We start from the raw sequence: 26,494 nt of genomic DNA on the forward strand, positions 1-26,494 counted from the left end.
CATTTTAGGCCTCCTTGGGTTGAATGGATATCCTGGATGCAAAGAGGGAAGTTGTCTCAGCTTGCAGGCAGCACATGCGAATGACATGACTGTCATCTACCTCAATGGTGGGCTCTGTTGAACGCACTTCACCAAAGCCACAACGATCGAGATATCATCAGTGTCAACATAATGGGGAAGGAATTCAAATAGGTACTCCTTCCATTTTTTGTATACAAGGCCACCATAAAAATTACAATTTGCATCTATACAAGGCAACTGACAGTAATTGAGGCAAAATTGATGGGGTTTTCCGCATACTAGCAACCAAGGACATTAATATCCTTTGGATCCATGCGGAAGTGACAAGGTTGGTTTGCATGCTCTGCATTAATCAACCAATGAGGACTGAGAGGGTTGGCTTGTTTGTCATTGGAGAAAAGAAATATGCAATAATTGACTTGTCAAACAAGGAGGAAAGCTAGCTTTTAACATTGGCTTAAACCGACTTTAATGCTTACCGAGGTTCCTATAGTATGAGTTTGTGGCCTTGTACACTTCCCCTGAACCTAAATATAAGTCTTTTATAGAGATTACAATAAGAACTACATACATATGTATATATATACATATTTTAGAATCTACATTCACTCATTTTGCTCCCTATGTAGTCCCAGTAGGAATCTCTAAAAAGACTTATATTCAGGAATGGAGGGAGTACAATAATGGGGGGAGTATATGATTAGAGCGATGATTGTGGCCGAAGTGGCGAAGATGATGCCTATTTATGGGCTTTAGTAAAAAAATCAGCATCATTATAATTGGGATTTCCATAGATGTATCGTGCGAAGGCAAAGAACCACCAAGTATTATCTTCACAAGTTTAAAATGAGGGAAATGAACACTCGTAGCATGCCTGTCGCATTCGCATCAGACCAGCACACATTTGATCTGCCCCACCACTCAACGTAAATCGGCTTAGCAATTGAATGTCATGTGGGAACGCATGTCAGCAATCCGACCATGGGGCAAACTTTTCTAATTAGGATTTGTATCGATCGATCCCATGAAGGAAAATCCCGCCCTTTTTTTAACACAGTACATACTAAAATCAAAGTCGCTCACCCTCGAAAACCAATTGTTATTATTTACAAGTTCAAAAATGAAGAGGAGGTACACCTACGCACGCCTATTATGGTCGCACCGCTCCATCACACAGTCGGTCCTGCATGCCGCAAACCCATGGGAACGCTCCTCGGCTTGCCTTTTTCACTGACATGTGGTATCGCATGTGATCAAACCAAACTTATCCATCCAACCACTGACACCTTATTTTTGTTCAAACAACATGTTTATCCAACCATCTGTTGGGGAAGATCTGTGCGGCCTGTGCGGTGGTCTGTTGGGGAAGAAGAAGAGGTGTTGATGAAGAAGGGTTAGGAGATGTAGGATCTTCATCTAATCGACTGAAATGGTTGATCGACCCAAATGATGAAAGTCAGGCGACTTGCATAAAAATGTTCTAACATAACAAAAGATCCCTAAAAACAACAACATAAAGAGAAACTATCACTGCTCACGGAATGAGCCGGCCTTGTCGTTTTTGACTGCCGGCACAAACCAGCTGGAGCTGCTGACATGTGTCTCTGAAGCATGGTTGTCCTTGGCCTCCAGCTACTCGTTCACGTGGAGCGTGCGGGCTGCTGCACGGACGTGAGCACCGCCTAGTTCATGCCCATGATGTTCGATTCCGCCTACAGGAGAGCCTCGATGGTAGCGGCATCTATGCGCTCTCGCTTGATTTGAGCCTCTGTCAGCTGGTTCAAGTTGACAACATTTGGTTCCGCCTACAGGAGAGCCTCGATGGCAGCGGCATCCGCGCACTCCACATGAGCCTCCGCCATCCGGTTCATGTCCACGACCTTCAGTTCCACCTGCAGGAGGGCCTCGATGGCAGCGGCATCCGCACACATTCCACATCGAGTTGGGCCTCCACCACTCGATGCTCTTTTAGCATTGCTAGGTGGAACCGCCGGTCCACCTGTACCATGGGGGGCCCAGACACCGGCACGAAGTCGACGTCCATCGTCTCATCGACATCGGGGGCCTTCTACGCTGTGACCTCCACCATGAACATTGGATAGGCTTCCCCCTCCTCAGAGCTCGGCTCTAGAGGATACAGGGATTGGCCCGCTTCAAAACAAGCTTGGGAACAAAGGTCTATGGCGCCAACCGCCACCGCAGTTTCTATGCGGCGCTCCGGCGTCAACATCTTGTAGTACATGATCTTGTTGCACACCATGGCTCTATAGTGTAGTAGGGGAGAGCTGATGTGGGCTAGGGGATCGAAAGGTGGGAGAATGGGACGGAGAGGAGGTCTTGTTTTGGGGTAGTGGTGATCGGCCAGCAAGTAGTTGGCATAGGCCGAGCAGCAAAGGTTCTAGTGTGAATAGTTGTACGGTGATGACCTGTCAATCGCTTTTGACTGTGCGGAGTTTGCAAAGCTGGATGGGTGGAGTGTGGATAGTTGTGGGTTGAGATGGGACCAAAGTTTTGGAGTTCCATGTGGCAAATGTCCTGACCTCCCCGCTGTTCCCATCGACAATGAGGTGTGTATGATGACTTCAGAAATCTCAAGATGATATGCTGGCTCAGTCTCTCGAAGGTGCTCTAGGGTAAGGTGTGCATATGTGCATTCATAGGGGTTTGTGTATGCGCATACGTATGAGCGCTCGTGTCTGTACTATATTAAAAAAAGGAGTACTCGAAGTATGCAAGTTCATAAGGAGCGGATGGTGTACACCACTCTTGTCATGTTCACGTCCCCCTCTGGCATGATGGACCCTACACGTCACTCACCAAATGGAAGGCGCTTTGTCTTGCGTTTTTGCTCGCTTGTGGGACCGCAGTTGGCAGCAAACTGACGCTAGGCAAACTTTCCCCTCCCCTGCCCGCGTCGGCTAAATTTAGAATAGAGACACGAGGATGGATGGATGGGGAGACTGTAGCAAGGATTCGAAGAAATTTGTTGAGAGTGTGAGGTGGGCTGTGCATTAGTACTAGTAGTAATTAGGTAGGAGCACTCCATACTCTACTGCAAATGTTATCAATTCTACTACTCCTACTATTCTTCAACTGGGAGCTAAAAAAATACTGCTATTGGACTGACTAGACATGCACTCATGTGTTTGAATACAAACTGGAAACCATTTTTTGTTTGAATAAAACAATATTGATTGGGCATTATGGAATGTTGAAACTTTTTTTTGAAAGTTTGATCAAAGTAGATCTCAGTGTTCTAGGATCGGGGGTACCTAGGCCTGCCTGCGTGCGGCCCAGCACTTGGCCCAATCGACGGCCCGACGTGGCCCAGTTCCAAGGACACACTACCAAGACCCACGCGAGGGCCCCCAACCCCGCGAGGCGAACGACACCAAGGCCTCCCGAGGAGTGGCTTCCCTGGGCTGCCTCCTGAGGAGCGGACATATCTATGAAAGCACCTCACCTCACAAGGCACGCGATGACGTGAGCCGTGACGACCAAGGCCAGGCGGGCGCCAGCAACTGCAGTCCAGGACAGTTTCCTCTTTGGTGCATAGGAGACAAGGACATACGCGGGTTCCTAAGCAATCCCCCAAATGTTTCCATTCCAGTGCAACAAGACCAAGACCGCTCGCTTGACAGGATTTAGGTCATCACCGAGCCCACCGCTGCATCACGACCAGAAGCTTTGCAAACGAAGATCACCTTTAGTCCGGATAGGCTGTACTCCTGTCCACTTTCAAATTTGCCGCAATGGTATCCCTTCCCACCTAAGCCATGAGGGAGGAGGACCAAGACCACTATATAGGTTAGACTCCACCACAAAGAGGATCGAACCATCGTCCATAGAGCTATCCCGAGGCAGCTCACACTTTTTGTAGTTCACACTCATCCTCCTCGCGAGGCAATCCACCACAAAGCAAGAGTAGGGTTTTACACCGCAAGGTGGCCCGAACCTAGGTAAACCAATTAGTCCATCTCTTCTTCCCATCCGCTTGAACCCAATGAGGCCAACCCATGAGGCAGTGACTAGAGGGCAACAACTAGGCTAGATCCTTCGTACACGCCCCAGAGTTCGAACCATGTTTGGGTCTGCGGAGCCCCAATTTCGACATTTGGAATGCCAGGTAGGGGCGTGTTGAAGTTTGTCCTTTAGCTCCGTTCCACCTCGCCTCATGTCGATGCAATAAACCCTAGGTCTGTTGCCCAAACTATGCACACGCAAGAGATCAAGATTGAAGCACCAACCCAAGTCAAAAATTGAAGGACTAAGAGATTTGAGGAACCAACACGCAGTCCAAAGAGACCAAGATCTAGCCTGAAGAGCAAGATATCGACAAGAGAAGGGCCTCCCTTGCCGGGCTGGCGAACCTGGCAAGGGGCAAGGCCACCACATGGAGTAGGCAACCGAGGCACCCCAGCAAGGTCTGTCGGGGCTCGCGGGGGCAGAAACACCCCACCAACCACTCAAGCATGACCCACATCATCAATCAGCGCGGTGTCAAGCAGCAAGATGATTAAGTGGCAACCGTTCGCCACATGGCATCCATTTCCTATAGGAGAAGCCTACAGATGACACCCCTCCTGCGACATGTCAAGGGAACATGCGTGGAGCTGGCAAGATAGCCCGGCAAGCCTTCTTAGGCGACTAGTGATGTGACACCAAGTGGCACATTTAATGCACATTGTCAGCCCGTAGAGTTAGGTATTATAGCACTGTTCGCTATCATATCAGTGGATAATGACTTTTTTGCCATTGTGGTGACCCCTTAATCTATAAAAGGAGGCCCATGGCACTCGTAGGAGGGGTTGGAAAGTTGATGAACCCAAGCCACCATACGTGCGTAGTCGCTGTGGCCCCGATGTGAACCCTGTCAGGCAAGTGTACTACACATCACCATGTTCATTCCACCATCAATCCACCAAAGCAGGAGTAGGGTCTTATGTCTCGCGGCGACCCGAACCTGGGTAAATTTCTTGTGTGCTCTCTATTGCACTGCCGTGTGCTGCTCTGCTCTTTGCGCAAAGTGACCTCCCCTGCCGAACCATCAAGGGGCCACCCGGTCCCATAGGTGGCCATGGATATCCCGCGACATCTTTGGCGCGCTAGGTAGGGGGGCGCTTGCGCGAACCTCAAAGCATACGCAGCGTGCCATCTTCATCACCATTTTCATCCTCGACACCTCCATCGACCATGGCGCCCAAGAAGAAATATGGTACCTCGGCCCATCCATCCACCTCGAAGGCTCTGCTGCCTGCGGACTCTAACGCCGCAGGGGACACAGGGGCACGCGAGGATGTGGACGCTGCTAGGGACGTGGTTGGAGCAAGTGGTGCCATTACCACCTCCCCCGCGGTCGACACGGGGGCCGGAGCTACCGGAGGAGAACAACATCAGCAATGTCTTGATGGTCATGCTCTACAAGGTGCGGGCGAGGGGGTTACTCTGTCCATGCCCCCTCCTCTCACCGACGAACACAGCCGCAGCAACGATGCTCGGTCCAGGGCGAGCCATCGCCCTCCAGTCGACCCCACCATGGGAGTGACCGCGGCCCATGCGCCTCCTCCCGGACGAGCCAACCAAACCACTGTGCTCAACGGAGCCACTGATCTTCGAGCACCACTTCCGCATGACCCCGCTGCCCCGGTGGTCCTCCCACAACAGCGTGGGCGCGGCGCCGCTACCGCCGCCGCTGGCACCATAAGGAGCCAGGCGATGGTGCGGTCAATGTCATCGACATCCATGCGAAGCACAGCCATAGAGGCTATCGAGCGAGCATAGCTACTACTAAGGTTCCCGCCAGCAGCAGAGTAGATGGGTGAATGGCGTGCCACCATCCCAAGCGTACTCGGTTTCACCGAAGCTGGGGGCTCACGATGAGCTTGCCCACTGCAACCTCCCCAAGCGACAACCACCGCTCGCAATGTTGGTCGTACGGAGGGGGCCGTGCCCACCACGGCAGCCGACGAGGGTGCAGCAGAATCAGGACCCCGACGATGTCTCGATGGGCTCTTATGCCCCTCAAGCACGTCCAGGCCAACGTTGAATCTCGGAAGACAGGCGGCGGGGAGACGCGCGCGTCGTCACCGAACGGTGCCGCAATGACCCCTGCCAGACCGATGGGTGCGACGGCCTCGACATCGATGAGCCTGTGCTCGGTGTTAGCGGGTGCCTGCCCTTCGAGGTCAGCTGCCCTGCCTTTACACGAGAGCTGCTGAAAGTTTGTTGGCCGTCCATTCGTAAGTTCAAGCCAGAGATACCTAAGAAGTATGACGGGAGGCTAAACCCGACAGAGTTTCTGAGCATCTACACCATCGCTATTCAGGCTGCCGGGGGAAGAGATGAGAAGGTGTTCGCCAACTACTTACCTTTGGCTCTCAAGTCCAATGTGAGGTCTTGGCTGATGCACCTACTGGAGAACTCCATTTCTTCATGGGAAGACCTGTGCCACAAGTTCATCAGTGCCTTCACCGGTGGCCACCAAGAGCCCGGCAGGCCCAGTGACCTGCAGCTTCTCCAGCAGAAGGAACGAGAAACTCTCTGATGGAAGAAGGAAGGAAGTTGCCTAGAGAAGGAGATTGCATTAATGTTGATTCAGAAGATGAGGATGAATCAACTAGTCAGAAGAAGGGCAACACGCACAATAAGAAGCCAAGGGATAAGGCAGTAATGAATGTGGAAGGATTGGGCACACCTAGTACCAGCAAGAAGGCCAAGGTTGAGCCCCCCAAGCAAGGAAGCTACCGCATGCACTTCCTTCCACGAAGCCGCTGCCATTGAAAAAGTTGGGAAGGGTGATGGGTCATACTGCAAGATCCACCGGACCAAAGGTCATGACCTTCAAGATGTTATCAGGTTGAGCAACTCGTCAAGAAGCAGAGGACAGAGTATGATAAGCGTGATAAGGAGAAAGGTCAGAATGCTGCTAGCGGTAAGGGCTGGGGTGGTGAAGCAAATCGCGCTAGTAGACCCATTCAGAACAAAGGAAAGCCTGCCAGGGGCCAAGAGAAGGAAATATGTGATGATGCCAGTGATGGAGGGGATGAAGAGGAAACTAGTGAGCAGGAGTTTCAGAAGGCCACTGATGCCCTATGCATTGATGGGGGTGCATCTTTGCACACCTCTCATTCCCAACTCAAGCGATGGGCACGGGAGGTCAATGCCGTGGAACCAGCGCCAGAGGCCCGGAAACCGCTCAAATGGTCTCGCACACCCATCATATTTGACGAAGAGGATCACCCAGATCGCACCATTGCGGTAGGGTGTTTGTCGTTGTTGGTCTCTCCGACAATTCACAACCTCAAAGTCACAAAGATGCTAGTGAACGGCGGGGCCGGGTTGAATCTGATTTCCCGAGCAGTTATCAGCAACCTTCAGATAGGAGAAGAAGAGCTAGAGGTCATCAGCACGCTTCAAGGAGTTAATCCCGAAAGGAGTCATCCTAAGGGGAAGATTACGTTGCTGGTGACGTTTTGGGGAGAACTGAACTATCAGACTGAGAAGATTGTGTATGATGTGGTTGATCTCCCCCTGCCGTACAATGGGATTCTTGGACGACCAGCCCTGGCCATGTTCGTGGCAGCATCCCACTATGCTCACAACACCCTGAAAATGCCTGGGCCACTGGGGGTCCTGACTATCCCATCTGATGATAAGGATGCAATTATCTGTGTGGACAAGATGTATCAGGATGCAGTTGCAGTAGAAGCTACAACAACGACATTTCCCGCCAAGGAAAGCAAAGGAAAGAAGAGGGATTGTAGGACCTCCGGCAAGGAGTCCGGGAAGCATGCCCCCTCCGAGTGCAGGGCACCTATTGGGGATATAACTATTGGGTTAACCCATCCGAGAGGGGCTAGGTTAAGACCGTGGCAGTTTATCAAGACAAAGCCCATGAAGATACTTAGGATGGTGGTCCGTTACGCAGTTTCATCAGGGGCCTGAAGCCCACGGGAGACTTAAGGCCCAAATAAGTGTAAACTGCCATATATATATATATATATGTAAATCTATACCTACTATTAAAGGGAATAGGTATTCTTGGTTTGGTTTAGTCCTTTTCGTTTGGTTTGAGTGCACGCTAAGCGATCTGGGCCAGCTACTTGTACGTTGATGGGCCTTTTATGGGATTTTATAGAGACCATGAATAATAATTAGGTCAAAATAAATCAATATTGTCAGAATTGATCATAGGAACTCCTATCTGAATGTTTTATGTAACAACCAACGACCTATACACCATTCACATTAAATTAGAAAAGGAATAATTTGATTCCCGACTAAAACGGGTGAGGACGTCATGGTAACTAAAGGAAGAATTTTACTTAAATGGAACCGATGGAAGATTATGCCCGGCAAAGAAAATATAACACGGCTAAATTGCAGCGTATTTTTTATGTTCATTTTATAGAAGGATGCTATGAGACATTATGCTTGAACAAAACATCATTTTTTTCCCGTTGCAACGCACGGGCATATGTGCTAGTTGTATCATAAGGCATGTGTAGTCAGTCACCGAGCCGGCCACGTTGTTTATGAGCCGGTCGGGACTCTATAACCGTCGGGCATCAACCTGTGTATATAAAGGGACGACCCAGCGGCGATTAGGGCAGGAGACAACAAATCAAAAGCTAGGTCAAGCATTTTCGCTCCCTGGTAATCGAGACTTAAGCAATACCACCTCCACTGGAGTAGTCCTTTACCTTCACCGCAAGGGGCCGAACCATTATAAACTCATGTGTCCTTTGTCCCATTTAACCCCTTTAAGCTAACCTAGTGCGATGGCTCCACGACTAAGTCCTCACACTAGGACATCTGCAGTGACAATTCCACGACGGTTGGCGCCCACCGTGGGGCCAGTGCACGGTGGTTTCTAGTTCTTACAGGGCAGCTTCGAAGGGATCAAGGGATACGCTGTGGGTCGGATGACCAAGAGTCGTCGCGGCAAGATCTACATCGACGACGCAAGCTGGGGCCCTGAGGCCGGCTCAATCGAGTACGCGTACCGGGTCCCCTTCGGTGGAATCCACGTCTTCATCGGCAAGATCGGCGAACCAGGCCTTGAGCCGGACATCTGCACCGATATCATCGAGACGGCTCAGCGAGCACGACCCACCTAGGTTCAACCTGCCGTGAAGCGTGCCTTCATTGGGTTCATCCATGGGGCAGAATTCGAGGAAGGATCTATGTCTGGTGGTGAGACAGAGATCTAGTATGATGGTGATTCGTCCACGGATGACACTACTTTGTTGTATCAGCTGCAGGATGACAGGCTTGGGGGCTGTTCCGATGGCGACAGTATTCCGGACCCCTGTGAGCCGCCGAACCGGGTCATGATTTTCATGGACGTACACAGCTAATGCAGAATTCTTCGACTACAGCAATGATTTTCGGGTCAGCAACGGTGAAGGCGGCCGAGGCAGGAGGCCCCGCACGCCCGCCGACTCAGGTCTTGTCCGACTTAATGACCACCTTGACAACATTGGTAACAACTGAAGTCAACCCAGCAGATCAAGATCAGCATAACACAGAAATTGCAAAACTACGAGATCAGATAGCTCAAGCCAAAGAGGATCTGGCAGCTAAGGATGCGAGGATGACGGTGGAACGAGTTGTTCTGGATGCTCAGGCACAACGGATCCAGGCTGATTCCTTCCAGCTCTCGTTGGATCAGCTTCGAATGACGTCATGAGGAGAAGGCACCAGAGTCATCTACCTCCGGTCTACGAGGCGAGGATCCTCTTCAACACACCTGGTGCAAGGACCAGTGACCTGCCAGAGGTAAACCGGGTGGTAACCACGCCTAGGGCTGGAGCGCCGACTCAGCCACGCGTGACGGATCCGCCTCGTCTAAACAATGTTCCACCACAGTATGTTCCAACACCAACGGGTCATTACTCTAACCCTTTGAATAACATGATCGCTGCGGCATCGCGATTGGCGGCTCTCCCGGTGGAAGGCGATTCTCCAACTACGGTGAAACACGGAGGGCTAGGGAGCTTCTTCAGATAACATTGGTACAGCAGGAGGCTTATTCCTATAGTCATGAGAGGATTCATTCAACCCCTTGCCCAAGCCGGAGTTATAGTAGACATATTGATTCACCGGCCATTTCAAGCAGTGAGAGACATCCTAACCCGCCCCATGGACACGACCGGCGCGCGGTGGTGCTAATGCTCAGGATTTGGTAGATCAGGGCAGAGCATGACGAGAAGATGAGCTGGCGGCTCAGCAAGGGGATCATCAATGTTCCCTGGTTTATCCGACAACTTCATTGGAGACGGGGGTAACCTCCAGAACCTTGGGAGTGCCATGTTTGGTGCCGGCTTTACGCAACGTACGCTTGCCCAAGGATTTCAAAGGTCCTCTTAAGGTGCCCAACTAAACAGCCGACTTACCCCCTGAAGCATGGGTTGAGAGTTAGGAGATGGCAATGGAGCTGTTGGATGTTGATGGTGTTGCATGCGCTAAGTACTTCACGATGATGTTGGAGGGGACGGCCCACAATTGGTTGAATGGGCTGCCTGCTAACTCCATTGGATCGTGGGCCGAGTTAAAAGCCCGGTTCATCCAGAATTTTAAGGATACATGCAAGCAGCCTATGTCGATTATGGATTTAGATTCCTGTATCCAAGAAGAAGGTGAGTCAACAACCCATTGGGTGCATCGGGTCTCGACTATCCTACATTCGTCGAATCGCATTAATGCCAGCTCAGCAGTCTTTATGTTAGAGAAGAACTGTCGTTTTATGCCCCTTAAGCAGAAGCTAAGGCGGCTCAAGCGTCACTGCAATGATTTGGGGGAGCTGATGGCGGCTCTGCTTAAGCATGCCGACTCTGATGGTACCAAGGACCCCGAGTCTGAGGAAAAGCCAGGGAAGGGCAAGAAGAGCGGCAGTAACACAGGACAACAGCAGAACCTGGCAAATCAGGGAGGCAACGGTAAGCGCAAAGCTGACAATAGTTTGGATTTTATGGCAAACACGAATACACAGAATAATGGACAACGGCGTAAGGGAAAGCCGCCTCCACGGATCGGAGGGTTAGGTTTTGATCTTGAGTGGCAGCTAAACATGCCCTGCCAAAGGCATGGTACCTGGGATAGGCCATCCACTCACCTCGGGAAGGATGGCTTCATTATGAAGGAGTACAAAAATTCCAATCTTTTTCAAAACAATTATGGGCCAGGTGGCGGCTCAGGTTCCGGCTCTCACGGCCCGGGTTATGGTGGTGGAGGTTCTAATTCTAGCTTTCAAAACCAAGGCAATCAGGGCAGTTACGGCCCACAGAACAATCAAGGGAATCAGGAGCAGAAATCCGGTTATCAGAGTAACCCGAAATAGTTGAACAGTGGGCACTACCATGTTTTCACCACAATTTTAGGCAAGCGGGATCAAAAGCTCCATAAAACGGCAGTAAACGCCGTTGAGCCGGCGGTTCCTCATTACCTGCGATGGTTTGAGCAACCCATTGTGTGGAGTCACGAGGATCACCCACCCCGGGTTGATAATCATGGTCATTTGGCTTTGGTGGTGGCGCCTCAGGTGGGAGGATACAAATTCACCAAAGTATTGATGGATGGAGGCAGCAACATCAATATCCTCTATTATGAAACTTTCCATCGCATGTGTCATGGAATTGTCACGATAGATGTCCTTAGTGTCAGTACTTAGTCGCGAGGCCAGCACATCTATGTGGTAGCTTGAGAGGGGTTGAGCGGGACGAGAGACGCGATGTTTTACCCAGGTTCGGCCCCTCACGGTGGAGGTAAAAGCCTACATCCTGCTTCATTGATATTGATGATGATGACCACGGTTACAAGAGTGCTCTGTCTCGAGAGCTATTGTCTAAACCTAACTTGTCCAACTCGTGGAACTTGTGAATCTTCTCCCTCTTGGGGAGCCATGCCCCTCCTTATATATGTTGGAGGGGCGGGTTACATGTAGAGTCCTATTAGGATTAGGACTAGTCTATCTCTAATACAAACCGGATACAAGTCTAGGTCTTAACTCCTTGTAAGATAAATGTTCCTCATGCCTTTCCTCTTAAACCAGCCCACCATTAACATAAACCGGCCTTCTGGGGCTTGGGCCTTGTCATCCATCTGTCCCGCTCGCCGGATCACCAGTGAGTCATAATGACTAGGTGGGTTGCTTGTAAACCGCCAGGTCAGGGCGGGTCGCCAGTAACTCGCCAAGTGTCAGCGGGGTCTTCATATAAACCGCCAAGTCCGGCCGGGTTAACTTCCAGCCGGTTTACACCGCGGGGTATATCCCCATCATTAGCCCCCAAGTTTAGCTTGGATTTATTCATGGTAAGCTTATACTGCAAAATAAACACAAGAACAAATTTGACAGGTTATGCTCCGGGTTAAGAATTTTTGTAAAACCGGTACCTGATCATCCTTAAGTCCTTGTTATTTCCTCCTTCTGGGAAATCCGGGTCAACAGACCAGCTTCATAATCAATTTTCCGACATTGGTTTGTCACCGAGAAATATTGTGAAGAATAACTCCTTTGACTCAGCTCCCAAAGCGCCGATTTAAGAAATATGGGTCTGAAAATACTTATCTGATATTCAGCCGGTTTGAAGATGTAAAACTTGCCGGTTTAATATTACCAAAATGGCCGGTTTATAAATATTGATGGCGCCGGGTCATAATTGTTGTCGACACCGGGTCATGTAATTGATCTTCCTGATTTGCTCAAAACTGATAAAATGAAGATGTTTCTCCTTTATATGCATAATACCTGTAGCCCCCAAGTCTTAAGAGGGGAACATAGTGATAACTTAAGACTTGCTCCAATAAGTGTTTCAATCTTGAAGAAATCCGGTTCGTTCATCTCAATTATATAAACTGAATACTCCATATATGTAGCCCCCAAGTGCCGGGTTGGCATGCTTGCAGCAACCTGGGACTTGTAATTGCTTATAAAAACTTCAATCAGTGTAGCCCCCAAGGGCCGGGTCATTATGAAATAATGAGCAGGGACTTTGTAAATATAATCTTGTAAACTTTGAACAGCAACGTGTAGCCCCCAAGGGTCGGCTTAGTAAGATAATACTGAACCGGGACTTGATATATATATACTTCAATGAAAATAACATATTATAATGTAGCTTCCATCGCAGGGCTTGAACCCACGTCCACAAGGTTAAGAGCTTTGTGCTTTACCAACTGAGCAATGGATCCTTCAATATTATGGACAAAAACTTGTGTACCTTGAATTGTTGACAGGAGCAATTGGTAGCCCCCAAGGGTCGGCTCATTATAATATGATGAGTCGGGTCTTCAATAAGACTAGTAAAAATGACTTTGCATTAGCCCCCAAGTATCATGATGCATGCTTGCAGCGACATGAGACTTGCATGTAATCTCGATTTGAATAATGTAGCCCCCAAGTGCCGGGTTGTAAGCCTGCAACGATTCGGGACTATTCCTTCCATTGTAGAATAAATCATATCCTTTGATAAAAGAGTAGACATTGCGCTATAGCGACTTTGAAAACCTTAATAATAAAAATCCAGCCATGTTGGCTATTCAAGATAATATAATCCGGTATGAAAACCTTATTCATTCAATATCATAATGAAAATTCAGCCAAGTTTGGCTATTTGAATAATATAACCCAATGATTTATAAGCGCATGATTCCAATGGCGCAATCCAAATATATACTGGCGACTTATAGTCGAAAGCCAGGTCGGGTCAATAAACACCGGATATTATCTTATCTCATACTGGCGACTTATAGTCCAAAGCCAGGTTGGGTTAATAAACACCGGATAATTTATCGTCATACTTTATTCCACCTGTTTCTGCATACAACAAATTTAAAGTGTCCTGGCGATTTACCGCCGGACGGGTCATAATGCCCAACATATAACCCGGGTTTATAACCAAGGCTGCACTTAAGAATAATAAAATATGAAATATATCATACCTGTGACATTGAATCACATTGTTGGTTTTACCAGCTTTTTGTAGTAAGGGTGATAACCCAAATCTTGAGTACTGATAACTCCTTCCATATTGTGCCAGTTTATGATAAAACCGTGCCGGGTTGTGATAAACACCGTGTTACTCCATAAGAGGATGTTAACAACAAAGATCAAACCGGGCAAATAGTCTCCGGATTGACGTGAACTGTGTTCCGTCAATTGATTGGTTGAAAACTTTGTCGGTTTAAAAAAATGCAATAAAAAGAAAGAAATATCTTTCAAAGGAAAGTGCGAAGCAAAAGCAAGGACAAAACCGTTTGCAAAAAAGATTTATTTGAGCTGATCAAATGGGGTTACCATGGCCGAACACGACCAAGCTCCTGTTAGGTGTAACTATGGTTCTATTCAGCCAGGTCCCCAAATGAAACCGTGGCAGTTATGCCGACCAAGTGGCATGGCGATGGTTCGGGTTCGATCAAGCCCCCAAGTGATTCTGTGGCCTTAGGCCGATCAAGAGGCATGAGTGGTTCAGATGTGACCAAGTCCCCAAGTGATCTGGTGGCTCTCGCCTATCAAGAGGTATGATATTGGTTCGGACACGACCAATCCTCCAAGTGATATAACATGATGCTTTTAAAAAGCGGACTCAAGGGGTAAACCGGAGGCCGCTTTACAACAACTCCGTGTAACCACACATGATGTAAAAGAACAGAGACCCCGCTTTATGAAGCAGAAGCCCCCATGTGATCAATAATATGTCAGGCCAGTAAGGCGGGATACCCATGTTTGAACCGCACATCATGGCAGCAGGTCCTCTTTGGCAATTTTTAACTTTTTGTAAGAGATAAATTCTTCTTGAACCGGGATCTTGAACCGGATATGGAGACCTTCAAAGCTTTGTGGGAGATATCTTTCCCTTGAACCGGATTTTAAACTGGAGTCATTTCTGATGACCTAGAACTTCTTCATCGAGCCGGGATTTTATAACTGTCATATACTTTCTAAGCCGGAAATTTTCTGACGGCCTTTAAACTTTCATCAATATAACAGTAGCCTCCGGGACCGGGTTATCCTTCCCTCCATCGTCCTGGGGTTCTTAAATTTGCTGAAACTGGCAAGATTCACTGAGTCATGTCATCGTAGCCCCCAAGTCTCAAAGGTGAGTCGAGGAGTTGGCTTGAGACTCCCCATATTTGACCGTGATATAAACCGGCATAACTTGTATATCATTGGCGTTGATAGCATGATGTGAATCCATAGAAGGTTGAGGTGACTGCAGCGGGTTGTAAATGATCCCATATGAGCCGTGTCAGCAACTCGGCCAATGGTTCCTTCCAACTGGCGATTTGAAGTTAATCAAAACTGTAGTGGCGGTGACTTGTGCGCCCAATAAACAGCTCATGTAGATAGGTGCGGCCCGGTATGTTGATGTAGCCCAGGCCGCGAGAGACGGACGACAAAGACGGCCGCAGCTTCAGAGACGGCACAGCCAGATGAGTCGGCCACGGCATTGTAAACCGGTGCGGACGGGGAAGATTGGCGCCGGTGTCGTAAACCGGCTTGGACGGGCGAGTTAATCGTGGACGCGGTCCCGGCAAGCTGATGTAAACCGGGCCACAGGGACGACGACCTTCTCACGTTCATTCACAGGATGGTAGGACACGGACGAAACACCAGTGCAGAACGTTGCTAGCGCGTGCTCCGTGCCCGTAACATAGCGCCTCATTTGTAATGAACAATTGTCCTGCATAAACAGTATTGCAGACCAAGGAAAAGATAAACTACTCTTTGACATGTGCTAATAAAATATATTTTAGATGGATATGACCTGATGTGTTTAGGGCGGAAATAACCCGCCATGAAGTTGATGATAACTGTATGAAGCTGAAATTAATCACGGGTGAACCGGTCGCACTGTGGTAAACCAGTGCGGACGGGTGAGTCGGCCGTGATGTTTGTAAACCGGCGCGGACAATGAGTCGGCCGCATGCGCGGACGGATGTAAACCGAACAGCGGGGGCGGCGGTTTGCATGTGTATCCATCGAGTAGCATGGCCCGGAAGAACGCCACTGCAAAACTATGCTGGCACGCGCCCCATGTCCGCGGTATAACAATACATTTGTCATAAATAATTGTCCTGCATAAAAACATTGCAACAAAGATAGATTGTTTTTTGACAAAAAACAATATGTGTTAAAAGTAGACTCGGATGAATATCACCTGATTTATCCGGACGACAAATGATCCGCGTGCAGGCTAGAATTTGATCGGACCAAATATCAGTGTAGATGTGCCATGCATGGTTGTTATTCTATCTCTCTTCCTCCATGTACTAATATCGGCAGTACGTTGACGACTCGGTGGAGATAGGCAGTAGAGGCGGCCAGCGGCTCAGCGACGGGCGTCTTGAGGCTGGCGATTTAATAGTGACAGCTCGGAGTGCTATGGTAGCAGCGGACGTGGGCCTGGCACATCGGGTAGCTCACGCCGCTGATGGAGGCGAAGACAAGGCGGCGGCCTGATGTCGGCAGGTTCCGGTACGAGGCCTCGCCCGGGTTGAGACTGAAAAACCACGTCAGAGGTGCCGGATCACCGGTGGCGGTTTGCCGTAGAAGCCGACCGGCCAGGTGCATCCGGTCTGGGGTGCGGCCATGGCCACAGCGCCGGCAGAGGGCGGCTCGGAAGCGGGCTCGTGGTGCAGCGATTGCCGCGGCGGCGGTGGAACAAGTCCACACCCTCGACTGTAGTAGAAGAATGGAGGGCCGGTCCGGCGACTCAGCGCGGGACGGCAGCGGAGGAGTGGATGGCCGGCCCGGCGACTCAGCATGGGCCGTGGCGGCTTGCGTATTGCCGCGGTGGCGGCTGGCTCGGAGGCGATGTCAGACGCCAGCCGAGGTGGGTCAATGGTGGAGTGTGAGTCTGTGGAGACATCTGCTTCCGAGTCATGACTGGTTCAATGAATCCACGTCCGTGTTCCCTTCTGGGTAGTGGCCTTTTCTTTTCTTTGACTTTTCTTCCATCTATCTTGTCAGCAGATTAAACGTGACTCTGGCCATTGAGAAACGTGACTCTAGTCTTTTTACCTGATATGACAAGTAGTACTTGTTTGATTGATATGTGCTTGCTCATATGTACAGACGTGCTTGCCAATTGATTTGCAGCCTCTGAGCGTCATGTGCTATCAGTTGATGCCCTCGGGGCTTGTAACCAGCGTAGGCACTGTCCGTAATCGAATCTGACCGTGGTACAACAAAAAATACATGTCGGGCCGGTCCAACTCCTTCAATTAACGGCAGCAAAAAATCTTGCCGGTCTCGGTTGAACTTATGTCTGTCGGTCTCAGTGAAAACTTCAGCTAGGCGGATTGGATAGATCGTACTCATGTCGGTCTTTTTGACGCGGCGGCTGCACGCGATGTAACCCTCGTCTCATCACTTTTAACCTCATACCGCCAGCTCCAGACTTGATCATAACTCTGATCAGAAATAATGAATTTGTCGGCTCTGTCCAAGGTTGTCCAACGATTCATGCGGTCGTTCCATGCCGGCTCTTCTTTATCCAATCAATCATGAATCTCTCGATCCCTGAGAAAGATCCCTCCAAAAACTCAACACCACCGTGCGCGAGCCCCACGGTGGGCGCCAACTGTTGTGGAATTGTCACGGCAGATGTCCTTAGTATCAGGACTTAGTCGCGAGGCCAGCACATCTATGTGGTAGCTTGAGAGGGGTTGAGCGGGACGAGAGACACGATGTTTTACCCAGGTTCGGCCCCTCACGGTGGAGGTAAAAGCCTACATCCCGCTTCATTGATATTGATGATGATGACCACGGTTATAAGAGTGCTCTGTCTCGAGAGCTATTGTCTAAACCTAACTTGTCCAACTCGTGGAACTTGCGAATCTTCTCCCTCTTGGGGAGCCCTGCCCCTCCTTGTATATGTTGGAGGGGCGGGTTACATGTAGAGTCCTATTAGGATTAGGACTAGTCTATCTCTAATACAAACCGGATACAAGTCTAGGTCTTAACTGTTGGGGAACGTAGCAGAAATTCAAAATTTTCCTACGTGTCACCAAGATCTATCTATGGAGAAACCAGCAACGAGGGGAAGGAGAGTGCATCTACATACCCTTGCAGATCGCTATGCGGAAGCGTTCAAGAGAACGGGTTGAAGGAGTCGTACTCGTCGTGATCCAAATCACCGGAGATCCTAGTGCCGAACGGACGACACCTCCGCGTTCAACACACATACAGCCCGGTGACGTCTCCCATGCCTTGATCCAGCAAGGAGAGAGGGAGAGGTTGAGGAAGACTCCATCCAGCAGCAGTACAACGGCGTGGTGGTGGTGGAGGAGCGTGGTACTCCAGCAGGGCTTCGCCAAGCACCGCAAGAGACGAGGAGGGAGAGGGGTAGGGCTGCGCCAAGAAGGAGAGGAACTCTTGTCTCTGGCAGCCCAAAACCTCAAGTATATATAGGGGGAGGGGAGGGGCTGTGCCCCACCTTGGTTTCCACCCCTAGGGGTGGCGGCCAGCCATAGATCCCATCTAGGGGGGCGGCCAAGGAGGGAGAGAGGGGGGCGCACCACTAGGTGGGCCTTAGGGCCATCTGAGCCTAGGGTTTGCCCCCTTCCACTCTCCCTTGCGCCTTGGGCCTTGGTGGGGGGGGGCGCACCAGCCCACCTGGGGCTGGTCCCCTCCCACACTTGGCCCATGCTGCCCTCCGGGGCTTGTGGCTCCACTTGGTGGACCCCCGGGACCCTCCCGGTGGTCCCGGTACGTTACCGAGAAAACCCGAAACTTTTCCGGTGACCAAAATAGGACTTCCCATATATAAATCTTTACCTCCGGACCATTCCGGAACTCCTCGTGATGTCCGGGATCTCATCCGGGACTCCGAAAAACATTCGGTAACCACATACAAACTTCCTTTATAACCCTAGCGTCATCGAACCTTAAGTGTGTAGACCCTACAGGTTCGGGAACCATGCAGACATGACCGAGACGTTCTCCGCTCAATAACCAACAGCGGGATCTGGATACCCATGTTGGTTCCCACATGTTCCACGATGATCTCATCGGATGAACCACGATGTCGAGGATTCGATCAATCCCGTATACAATTCCCTTTGTCTAGCGGTATTGTACTTGCCCGAGATTCGATCGTCGGTATCCCGATACCTTGTTCAATCTCATTACCAGCAAGTCTCTTTACTTGTTCCGTAACACATCATCACGTGATCAACTCCTTGATCACATTGTGCACATTATGATGATGTCCTACCGAGTGGGCCCAGAGATACCTCTCCGTCACACGGAGTGACAAATCCCAGTCTCGATTCGTGCCAACCCAACAGACACTTTCGGAGATACCCGTAGTGCACCTTTATAGCCACCCAGTTACGTTGTGACGTTTGGCACACCCAAAGTATTCCTACGGTTTCCGGGAGTTGCACAATCTCATGGTCTATGGAAATGATACTTGACATTAGAAAAGCTTTAGGAAACGAACTACACGATCTATGCTATGCTTAGGATTGGGTCTTGTCCATCACATCATTCTCCTAATGATCTGATCCCGTCATCAACGACATCCAATGTCCATGGCCAGGAAACCGTAACCATCTATTGATCAACGAGCTAGTCAACTAGAGGCTTACTAGGGACTTGGTGTTGTCTATGTATCCACACATGTATCTGAGTTTCCTATCAATACAATTCTAGCATGGATAATAAACGATTATCATGAACAAAGTAATATAATAATAATCAATTTATTATTGCCTCTAGGGTATATTTCCAATAGTCTCCCACTTGCACTAGAGTCAATAATCTAGTTCACATCGCCATGTGATTAACACTCACAGGTCACATCGCCATGTGACCAATATCCAAAGAGTTTACTAGTGTCACTAAACTAGTTAACATCATTATGTGATTAAGACTCAATGAGTTTTGGGTTTGATCATTTTTTGCTTGTGAGAGAGGTTTTAGTCAACGGGTCTGCAACATTCAGATCCGTATGTACTTCGCAAATCTCTAGGTCATATTATAAGTGCTGCTTCCACGCTCCACTTGGACCTATTCCAAATGGTTGCTCCACTATACGTATCCGGTTTGCTACTCAGAGTCATTCGGATAGGTGTTAAAGCTTGCATCCCTGTAACCCTTTACGCCAAACTCTTTATCACCTCCATAATCGAGAAACATGTCCTTATTACTCCAAGGAAAATTTTGACCGCTATCTAGTGATCCACTCCTGGATCACCTTTGTACCCTCTTGCCAGACATGTGGCAAGGCACACATCAGGTGCGGTACTCAGCATGGCATGCCGTATAGAGCCTATGACAAAAGCATAGGGGATGACATTCGTCCTTTCTCTTTCTTCTGCCGTGGTCGAGCTTTAAGTCTTAACTTCATACCTTACAACTCAGGCGAGAACTCCTTCTTTGACTGATCCATCTTGAACACCTTCAAGATCATGTCAAGGTATGTGCTCATTTGAAAGTACCATTAAGCATTTTGATCTATCCTTATAGATCTTGATGCTCAACGTTCAAGTAGTTTAATCCAGGCTTTCCATTGAAAAACACTTTTCAAATAACTCTGCATGCTTTCTAGGAATTCTACATCATTTCCGATCAACAACATGCTAACAACACATACTCATCGGAAATTCTATAGTGCTCCCACTCACTTCTTTGGAAATACAAGTTTCTCATAAACTTTGTATACACCCAAAATCTTTGATCATCTCATCAAAGCATACATTCCAACTCCGAGATGCTTACTCCAATCCTTAGAAGGAGTCCTGGAGCTTTGCATACTTATTAGCATCTTTTAGGATTGACAAAACCTTCCGGTTGTATCACATACAACCTTTCCTCAAGAAAATCATCGAGGAAACAATGTTTTGACATCCTATCTGCAAGATTTCATAAATAATGCAGTAATCGCTAATATAATTCCAACAGACTCTTAGCATCGCTACGAGTGAGAAAGTCTCATCATAGTCAACTCCTTGAACTGGTGAAAAACTCATCGCCACAAGTCGAGCTTCATAGACGGTGACATTATCGTCTACGTCCGTCTTCTTCTTAAAATCCATATGTACCTAACAGCCTTACGACCATCAAGTAGTTCTTCCAAAGTCTACACTTTGTTTTCATATATGGATCCCCTCTCGGATTATATGGCCTCGAGCCATTTTGGAATCCAGGCCCACCATCGCTTCTCCATAGCTCGTAGGTTCATTGTTGTCTAGCAACATGACTTCCAAGACAGGATCACGTACCACTCTGAAGTAGTACGCATCCTTGTCATCCCACGAGGTTTGGTAGTGACTTGATCTGAAGTTTCATGATCACTATCATAAGCTTCCACTTCAATTGGTGTAGGTGCCACAGGAACCACTTCCTGTGCCCTGCCACACACTAGTTGAAGAGACGGTTCAATAACCTTATCAAGTCTCCACCATCCTCCCACTCAATTCTTTCGAGAGAAACTTTTCCTCGAGAAAGGACCCAATTCTAGAAACAATCCCTTATTTCTTTTGGATCTGAGACAGGAGGTATACCCAACTGTTTTTGGGTGTCCTATGAAGATGCATTTATCCTCTTTGGGTTCGAGCTTATCAGCCTGAAACTTTTTCACATAAGCGTCGCAGCCCCAAACTTTTAAGAAATGACAGCTTAGGTTTCTCTAAACCATAGTTCATACGGTGTCATCTCATCGGAATTATGTAGTGCCCTATTTAAAGTAAATGTGGTTGTCTCTAATGCCTAACCCATAAACTATCGTGGTAATTCGATAAGAGACATCATGGTATGCATCATATCCAATAGGGTGCAGTTATGATGTTCGGACACACCATCACACTATGGTGTTCCAGGCTGTATTTGTTGTGAAACAATTTCCACAATGCTTAATTCTGTGCCAAACTCGTAATTCAGATATTCATCTCTATGATCATATCATAGATCTTTTATCCTCTTGTCACGATGATCTTTCAACTTCACCCTGAAATTACTTGAACCTTTCAATAATTCAAACTCATGATTCATCAAGTAAATATACTCAACATCTACTCAAATCATCTGTGAAGTAAGAACATAACGATATCCACTACATGCCTCAGCACTCATTGGACTGCACACATCAAAATGTATTACTTCCAACAAGTTGCTTTCTAGTTCCATTTTACTGAAAACGAGGCTTTCAGTCATCTTGCCCATGTGGTATGATTTGCATGTCTCAAGTGATTCAAAATCAAGTGAGTCCAAACGGTCCATTTGCATGGAGTTTCTTCATGCATATACACCAATAGACATGGTTCGCATGTCTCAAACTTTTCAAAAACGAGTGAGCCCAAAGATCCATCAACATGGAGCTTCTTCATGCGTTTTATACCGATATGACTTACGTGGCAGTGCCACAAGTAGGTGGTACTAGCATTACTATCTTATATCTTTTGGCATGAACATGTGTATCACTACGATCGAGATTCAATAAACCATTCATTTTAGGTGCAAGACCATTGAAGGTATTATTCAAATAAACAGAGTAACCATTGTTCTCCTTAAATGAATAACCGTATTGCGATAGACATAATCCAATCATGTCTATGCTCAACGCAAACACCAATCTTGATGGTAGAGGGAGCGTACGATATTTGATCAACCTTGGAAATACTTCCAACACATATCGTCATCTCACCTTTTAGCTAGTCTCCGTTTATTCCGTAGCTTTTATTTCGAGTTACTAACACTTAGTAACCGAACCGGTATCTAATACCCTGGTGCTACTAGGAGTACTAGTAAAGTACACATTAACACAATGTATATCCAATATACTACTACCGACCTTGCCAGCCTTCTCATCTACCAAGTATCCAGGGTAATTCTGCTCCAGTGGCTGTTCCCCTTATTACAGAAGCACTTAGTCTCGGGTTTGGGTTCAACTTTGGGTTTCTTCATTAGAGGAGCAGCTGAATTGCCGTTTCATGAAGTATCCCTTCTTGCCCTTGCCCTTCTTGAAACTAGTGGTTTCACTAACCATCAATAATTGATGCTCCTTCTTGATTTCTACTTTCGCGGTGTCAAACATCGCGAATATTTCAAGGATCATCATATCTATCCCTGATATGTTATAGTTCATCATGAAGCTCTAGCAGCTTGGTGGCAATGACTTCGGAGAAATATGACTATCTCATCTGGAAGATCAACTCCCACTCGAATCAAATGATTGTTGTACTCAGACAATCTGAGCACAAGCTCAACAATTGAGCTTTTCTCCCTTAGTTTGCAGGCTAAGAAATCGTCGGAGGTCTTATACCTCTTGACGTGGGCACGAGCCTGAAATCCTAATTTCAGCCCTCGAAACATCTCATATGTTTCGCGACATTTCAAAACGTCTTCGGTGCCTCAACTCTAAACCGTTTAACTGAACTATCACGTAGTTATCAAAATGTGTATGTCAGATGTTCGCAACATCCATAGACGACGTTCGAGGTTCAGCACACTGAGCGGTGCATTAAGGACATAAGCCTTCTATGAAGCAATGATTACAATCCTCAGTTTACGGACCTAGTCCGCATAATTGCTACTATCAACTTTCAACTAAATTTTCTCTAGGAACATATCTAAACAGTAGAACTGAAGCGCGAGCTACAACATAATTTGTGAAGATCTTTTGACTATGTTCAGGATAATTAAGTTCATCTTATGAACTTCCACTCAGATAGACATCCCTCTAGTCATCTAAGTGATTACATGATCCGAGTCAACTAGGCCGTGTCCGATCATCACGTGAGACGGACTAGTCATCATCGGTGAACATCTTCATGTTGATCGTATCTACCATACGACTCATGCTCGACCTTTCGGTCTCTTGTCTTCCGAGGCCATGTCTGTACATGCTAGGCTCGTCAAGTCAACCTAAGTGTTTCGCGTGTGTAAATCTGTCTTACACCCGTTGTATGTGAACGTTAGAATCTATCACACCTGATCATCACGTGGTGCTTCGAAACAACGAACTGTCGCAACGGTGCACAGTTAGGGGGAACACTTTCTTGAAATTATCATGAGGGATCATCTTATTTACTACCGTCGTTCTAAGTAAACAAGATGCAAAAACATGATAAACATCACATGCAATCAAATAATAGTAACATGATATGGCTAATATCATATAGCTCCTTTTATCTCCATCTTGGGGCTCCATGATCATCTTGTCACCGGCATGACACCATGATCTCCATCATCGTGATCTCCATCATCGTGTCTCCATGAAGTTTCTCGCGAACTATTACTTCTACTACTATGGCTACCGGTTAGCAATAAAGTAAAGTAATTACATGGCGTTGTCCAATGACACGCAGGTCATACAATAAATAAAGACAACTCCTATGGCTCCTGCCGGTTGTCATACTCATCGACATGCAAGTCGTGATTCCTATTACAAGAACATGATCAATCTCATACATCACATATATCATTCATCACATCCTTTTGGCCATATCACATCACATAGCATACCCTGCAAAAACAAGTTAGACGTCCTCTAATTGTTGTTTGCATGTTTTACGTGGCTGCTATGGGTTTCTAGCAAGAATGTTTCTTACCTACGCAAAAACCACAACGTGATATGCCAATTGCTACCCTTTTCATCGAATCCGATCCGACTAAAGTGGGAGAGACAGACACCCGCTAGCCACCTTATGCAACTAGTGCATGTCAGTCGGTGGAACCAGTCTCACGTAAGAGTACGTGTAAGGTCGGTCCGGGCCGCTTCATCCCACAATGCCGCCGAATCAAGATTGGACTAGTAACGGTAAGCATATTGAACAAAATCAACGCCCACAACTACTTTGTGTTCTACTCGTGCATAGAAACTACGCATAGACCTAGCTCATGATGCCACTGTTGGGGAACGTAGCAGAAATTCCAAATTTTCCTACGTGTCACCAAGATCTATCTATGGAGAAACCAGCAACGAGGGGAAGGAGAGTGCATCTACATACCCTTGTAGATCGCTATGCGGAAGTGTTCAAGAGAACGGGTTGAAGGAGTCGTACTCGTCGTGATCCAAATCACCGGAGATCCTAGTGCCGAACGGATGGCACCTCCGCGTTCAACACACGTACAGCCCGGTGACGTCTCCAATGCCTTGATAAAGCAAGGAGAGAGGGAGAGGTTGAAGAAGACTCCATCCAGCAGCAGCACAACGGCGTGGTGGTGGTGGAGGAGCGTGGTACTCCAGCAGGGCTTCGCCAAGCACCGCAAGAGATGAGGAGGGAGAGGGGTAGGGCTGCACCAAGAAGGAGAGGAACTCTTGTCTCTGGCAGCCCAAAACCTCAAGTATATATAGGGGGAGGGGAGGGGCTGCGCCCCACCTAGGTTTCCACCCCTAGGGGTGGCGGCCAGCTCTAGATCCCATCTAGGGGGGCAGCCAAGGGGGGAGAGAGGGGGGCGCACCACTAGGTGGGCCTTAGGCCCATCTGAGCCTAGGGTTTGCCCCCTTCCACTCTCCCTTGCGCCTTGGGCCTTGGTGGGGTGGCGCACCAGCCCACCTGGGGCTGGTCCCCTCCCACACTTGGCCCATGCTGCCCTCCGGGGCTTGTGGCCCCACTTGGTGGACCCCCGGGACCCTCCCGGTGGTCCCGGTACGTTACCAATAAAACCCGAAACTTTTCCGGTGACCAAAACAGGACTTCCCATATATAAATCTTTACCTCCGGACCATTTCGGAACTCCTCGTGATGTCCGGGATCTCATCCGGGACTTCAAAAAACATTCGGTAACCACATACAAACTTCCTTTATAACCCTAGCGTCATCGATCCTTAAGTGTGTAGACCCTACGGGTTTGGGAACCATGCAGACATGACCGAGACGTTCTCCGGTCAATAACCAACAGCGGGATCTGGATACCCGTGTTGGTTCCCACATGTTCCACGATGGTCTCATCGGATGAACCACGATGTCGAGGATTCGATCAATCCCGTATACAATTCCCTTTGTCTAGCGGTATTGTACTTGCCCGAGATTCGATCGTCGGTATCCCGATACCTTGTTCAATCTCGTTACCGGCAAGTCTCTTTACTCGTTCCGTAACACATCATCACGTGATCAACTCCATGATCACATTGTGCACATTATGATGATGTCCTACCGAGTGGGCCCAGAGATACCTCTCCGTCACACGGAGTGACAAATCCCAGTCTCGATTCGTGCCAACCCAACAGACACTTCCGGAGATACCTGTAGTGCACCTTTATAGCCACCCAGTTACATTGTGACGTTTGGCACACCCAAAGTATTCCTACGGTATCTTGGAGTTGCACAATCTCATGGTCTAAGGAAATGATACTTGACATTAGAAAAGCTTTAGGAAACGAACTACACGATCTATGCTATGCTTAGGATTGGGTCTTGTCCATCACATCATTCTCCTAATGATGTGATCCCGTCATCAATGACATCCAATGTCCATGGCCAGGAAATCGTAACCATCTATTGATCAACGAGCTAGTCAACT

Source organism: Triticum urartu, chromosome 4 (assembly GCF_003073215.2).
Source record: "Triticum urartu cultivar G1812 chromosome 4, Tu2.1, whole genome shotgun sequence".
In the NCBI taxonomy this organism is placed as follows: Eukaryota; Viridiplantae; Streptophyta; class Magnoliopsida; order Poales; family Poaceae; genus Triticum; species Triticum urartu.